This window comes from Alnus glutinosa, chromosome 8 (assembly GCF_958979055.1).
Source record: "Alnus glutinosa chromosome 8, dhAlnGlut1.1, whole genome shotgun sequence".
Taxonomy (NCBI): domain Eukaryota; kingdom Viridiplantae; phylum Streptophyta; class Magnoliopsida; order Fagales; family Betulaceae; genus Alnus; species Alnus glutinosa.
This window is the reverse complement of record NC_084893.1, coordinates 20,201,393-20,207,197: the sequence shown is the minus strand read 5'-3', so window position 1 is coordinate 20,207,197 and position 5,805 is coordinate 20,201,393. Positions and strand designations below refer to the sequence as shown.

Sequence of the window (5,805 nt, the reverse complement as noted above, 5' to 3'; positions counted from 1 at the left end):
AGGTGTATAAAACGTAAATTACTGATTTATATATATTTGAGGAAATTAGTTGATTAAATGATTTAATGATTTTTTTAGAGAGATTATTTTCCCTATGCATCTGACGAACTTTGGGGAAGTTTATATATTATTGAGGCTTCCTAGAGCTTAAGTTAAATAAAATTTTGATTAGGTGATTCATTGATTCTCTTAGATATCCTTGCTTGACGGATAAGCTTTTATCAAATTTGAGTATTGATCGACTGCATAACTAGATTGGAGTGATACTAAGGTTTTAATCTAATGAAATTTTGAGGATGATAGTAATTATGCAGGAATAAGAAAGAAGATCATGATATCATATAAGAATTGTACCTTAGTAAAAGATTGAAAAGAAATCATAGTTCAAAAAGATTACAGACATATTAGATAATAAGAACGGTACGTAGAAAATAATTATTGTCTTACAAGATGAACTACTTTTGATTCAAAGAAAACATAAACTTGCAAACAGGACCTTTTCTGCACCATTCCCGGAGAATACTGGTATGCTTATACCTGCAGGTATTTCATAGTACTGCAGTTAGTTATTTACTTTTGTTAGTAGAGAATTGCTAGATAAAATAGAATACCTGGCTAAGTTTCTGGGCGGAAAACCCCAAGGTTCTGGACTGCAAGCAAAAGATCCTTATGCTGTTCTCGGAGTCGATTGGTGTTCTGCTCCAAATCAGCATACCTCTTTCCCAAGTCTTTCGCATACGAATCTACCACTTTCTTCAGCCTTTTATTCTCTTGCTGAAGAACCTGATTCCTTCGCCTAAAGTCCATGTACATTCGCTGCAAGGTCAAAATTTGAGCTTTCAGTGCTTGAATTTCATTTCCTCGAACTTGCAAACGTCGAGCCATATTTGCAACAGAGGAAGCGCCCTGAATACTGAAAGCCAAAGAGTCATTGATGGCTTGAGCATCAGTCCTATCCGCCAACAACTTTTCATCTCGGGGAGTCATGATGCCTTGAGCCACAGATGCAGCTACTGCATCATTCAGCATCACAGAGTCATTAGTCAGAAGAGGACCTCTCTGAGATAAGAACAATGGACGCCAAATTTCTGGTACTACAGGCGCAGTATTTAGATCAAAATTATTTTGAGAGGATGAGGAAGCCATTTTAGAAAAAACTAAGGAAATGATGATACTCCTCAAAGAACCTGAAGGAGAAAAGATAGAAATGAAGCGGTTATTCGAAAGATCTGAAGGAAGAAAAGGGAGCTTAATCAGTAGACAAGACGTGGTCTAATCAACATCGTTCTAGGCACGACCGCCACTACCACTAGTAGACAGCCCTCGAATCACGAGTTCTTCTCTTTTTCAACTTTCACCCTTTTCACCTTCTCGAATTCCAAATTCACCCAATGACTTTTCCTGATTTCTCGCTGCACTTTTCACACCTTGCAGAGCTGGAAGAGCGTTTCGAGAAAGGTAGGGAGATTTTACGATCCACTGTCGGCACCACTTGCACCGTCCCCTCTCAAATCTTCTCTATAAATTCACTCATCTTCTCCCTTGCAAAGCACACCTTTCAGCTCTCAAACCTTCACACTTTGAAAGCCAAAATTTTCCTTCTGGTTTGAGCCTATCATAACTTCTTGAGAAGAAAGATGTAGTATCACCACCTCAAACCTAAATCAAGAAAAATGCAGCATCACAACCAGATTCATAAACAACGAAGCAAGATTATTTTTGATCATGTCATCCAGAAGCAAGATTATCCTTGATCATGCTTCTGAGATGAAGTATCTTTCTCTTCCTTCGCATCACCATAAAATTTTCTGGCATCTACTCTCAATCCGGTGATGGCGATCTATGACAGAAGAGAGAGAGCACTACGATATGAGTACCGCACTCATATCCTTTCCTGATTGCTTGCCTCGCCTTCTTGGCTTTCTTCACCTTCCCCACCTTCCTCTCTTTCGAGGCTTCCATGTTCTTATTTGGCAAGCTTTCCACCAAGATTATCAGAAAACATCCTCATAAAAGGGATTTGTTGTACGAGAAATTTTCCTATAATGAGAAATGAATATTTTCCCTTCTTCAAGCTACACATTTGTTTGATCTATTATATTTCTTGTTATAATGAGCTTAAAATTATATATAAGATAATTTATCATACGGTGCTGTATACTTGTTTATTTTGTATGTTTAATAATTAGATGCTTCACTTAAAATCTGTAACGTTTGATTTGAGAATCTAAATCTTTCCTTTATGTAAACTTTATGCGAAGCATAGTTTACAAATTTCGGGGACGAAATTCCAATAAGGTGGGTGGGATGTAACGCCCGGGAAATTCATGCTCCTAAGAAATCATTGATATTGTTAAGGAAACAATATCCACATGTTTTTATAAGCAAACCTAAAAACCTTTGAGAACTTAAGAATTACATTTAAGCTTTAAACTTTGATTGAACCGAAAACTGGTCAAACGGACTCGGATTTAGTTGATTCAAAGACCGATGTGCTTACAAAAGAAAGATCTACCATATGGCAAAAGTTAGTAAAAAGTCCACCGGTTGACTTTTTGGTTTATAGTTGACTATTTAGGTGCCAAGTGGCACTTTTGGTTAAACTTTGACCTTTAAATTTAGACTTGATAAATATGTTTTTATGACTTTTACTTACTCAATATTGTATATATATAGTTTATACTTGAAACCGGTGAAGTCAGAATTCAATTTGGTAACAGTTGACTTTTTGGCCAAAACCGGTGCCTTATTAATCCGACTGTCAAAATATTAGCAGAAATGTTTTGTAATACACTTAGCAGCCATCCCTAGCCACCTTATATTAAAAATATTATCATTCAGCAAGTTCTGGGATTTTATTTAGCAAGAGACAAAACCAAGTGATGAGGTGGAATGAAAGGTGGAAGATAAGCATGGAAGGGAAGGTGGTAGAATTCTCCTTGTCTATCCAATTTCCAGCAGCCCTCTAGCACTCCAAGCACGAATTTCCTTTCATTTCCTTGATGTTCTAAGACTCCTATAAATATGGGACAAGCCTTACCTCCCATTCTACCTTAAGACAAGTGAAAGTTCATACTTACACAATTTAGTCTTCCTTTGTTCATTACTTGGCTTAGGTGAAGAAACCCTTCTATTTCTCTTTTGATTTTCTGTCCAGCAACCTTAGGGGAGCTAGATATACTTCTTACCTTGCTATTTCTTGGCCTAGATTTATAGAACCAAGATCCAAAACCAAGACAGCACTAGCAACACCAAAACCGGTCACTAAGGGCTTAAAGGGGGGGCTTTTGTTTCAGAATTTGTTTGGTAAGTTTTCTATGTGTTCAAGTGTTTCATAAGTGATTTCTAAGATGTATATTAATTGTTAAGATTCATGTTTGAGCATTATGTCAACCGTTTCAGCGCTCGACCATGAATCAAAGAAATGAATTCAGTTGACTTAATAGCTTTTGTAAAATAGTGAATATATTCTTGTTAGTATATATATTTACCTATTTATCTTAGCATTTGCATTAAGTAAGGAGGCTCAGCCAACTGCTTACCTAACCCTTGCATCATAATAAATCCTTATAGTATTTACTTTTATGTTCTTATAATATATGTTAAATCCTTCATAATCGTATTTGGTGGTATTGGTCATATAGCCTCGGCACCAAATCATGAACCAAGGATTTAAGATTGTTATAAGTAATCATCTTAAATAATAAAGTAATGGATAAAAAGATGAGTGTTTATAAACAATATTTTGTTTGATTGATAATTGATATATATATATATACTTATTATATTGATTGACTTATATGCAGAAAAAGAAGCTAAGAAACTATACAAGGAGAGTAAGTATTTCTATACTTACTGAGGACGAAGCTGGTGGATTTTTCCATAATATTGTGTTTATTGTTTTATATAATTTGTTCATTGCATGTGGCCGATCATGCATAGCATGTTGTGTCTAAAATAATATAACGGCTGATGAGATAGCCATCAACAAGCTGATGTAGTAGCTAGGGGAAAGTATGGCTAGTCAGTGGATCCAAGAGGGGTTCATAGTGACCCAAGGGTATCCGAAGACCTAATATATAACTAATGCTGGGACCGGTAGGATTCCAGTAAAAACAGGTAAGACTTTAAGTGGGAGGCAACGGACGTGAACGAACAGGGATTTAATGGCCCTGGGTACGAGAGGTCTGAAGAAAGATGATCATAAAATACCAAACTAAATGGTTACTACGATGCATATTCATACAACCCATACATTTGCATTATACGCGTGGCTATAAAGCCATATCTGCATGTTAAGGAATTTATTAAGTAAATCAGTATTCACCTTATTATTGGAAACAGTGGACTCACTTTGGTTGTTTTGTGTTTTTGTTTCTATATATATATATATATTCCGTTAATGCAGGTTAATAGACAAAGACAAGAGCTCAAGAGGTTTTATAACTAAGGACGCATAGTTTATATTTTGTTTGTAGTCTTCTGTGTTTATAGCATTTTATGTTGACAAGATTGCTAATGATTTATATGTATTCTTTTGTGTCATTGTGGACACCGGTTCCCTTGTATTTGTTATAAGTATTTCCTAATGAATATATAGAGGTATTTTATTTAAAAGCTCTAATGTGTTATTTAATCCAAGCCTGTTAGATAAAAATATATTCCGCTGCGAGAGTTTACCTCTGATGTAGTAACGTCACGTGGAAACCGGAGGTTTCTGCTTACGAATTTGCTGGTTCAAATTTGGGGCGTTACATCTCCTAACACTTTACTAATATTTAGCCACTAAATAACTAAAGAATTAGCTCATGGAAAACCATAGAATTCCCAGGGTTCCAAATACATACCTATAATATAAAAACGTTAAACTAATCCAAGTAACATTAACCCAAAATATTTAGTTAAGGTTAAACATTGAAACCACATCCTAATCACATACCCTTAGAAATAAACACTAACCTATAAATTATATTCACTATCTTAACCACATAATTACTTACGTATTTAAAATAATATTAACCTATAAGAAAACCTTAGGGTTATCCTCACAAAATACCCGGTAAACCAAATATCCATAATTTATATTTACTACTTATAACATAATTTAACAACCTAGGTTTTATACACTTAAACCCCCATATTAATCTAACCCATCAAATTAAGGTTTCCAAGCTTAAACCCATAATTACCAAAACACCACCACAATCACAATATTGTTAACTCAATAGCATTTACTAAGGGTTAATTACATAAAACACAATTAAAAATCAAATATCCAAAAGCTAAGATTGAGGAAAACTTACCCAAAATTCACCAAACTAAGACCCAAAGTTTGGGTAGTCTTAAGTAACCTCCAACAAGCTCAAACACCTAAAGAACATAGAAGATTAAATTCACTTTTAGGATTTTACCCAAAAATTACAAAATCATGAGTTTTGTGTTTTACCTCAAAATGATCGGTGAAAACGTAGTCCCAAGTTCAAGGATCACGTTTCTGAAGACAGATCGAGGATTGGACCTTTGGATCTTTGTGGATCAAGGGTTTTGGACCAAAAACCCATGAAAAACCGAAAGATAGGGAGAGGGAAACGGATCGGCCGAAGGAAGAAAATGGGTTCTGGCCCTTTTTAAAATAGGGACCGTCCGGAAGGGGTGTTAGTTCCGTCCGGACGCACGTCCAACTATGGACGTGTGCCCAATGGTTGGACGTCCGGACGCATTTGGTTTACGTCCGGACGCGCGCCCTCTAGATCTCGGGCGTGCGCCCACTGACGGGCCGTCCACACATGGCTTGAAGCTGCGTCT

The 5,805-nt window shown here is 36.1% G+C and overlaps 1 long non-coding RNA gene across 1 annotated transcript; it reads left to right on the top strand.

The window, feature by feature from the left end:
- The first annotated feature begins 3,072 nt into the window (after positions 1–3,072).
- Positions 3,073–4,552, top strand: LOC133875095 (uncharacterized). Its single transcript, XR_009901434.1, has 3 exons — positions 3,073–3,306; positions 3,807–3,836; positions 4,409–4,552. It is a non-coding gene; the product is annotated as an uncharacterized LOC133875095 (long non-coding RNA).
- The last annotated feature ends 1,253 nt before the right edge of the window (positions 4,553–5,805 follow it).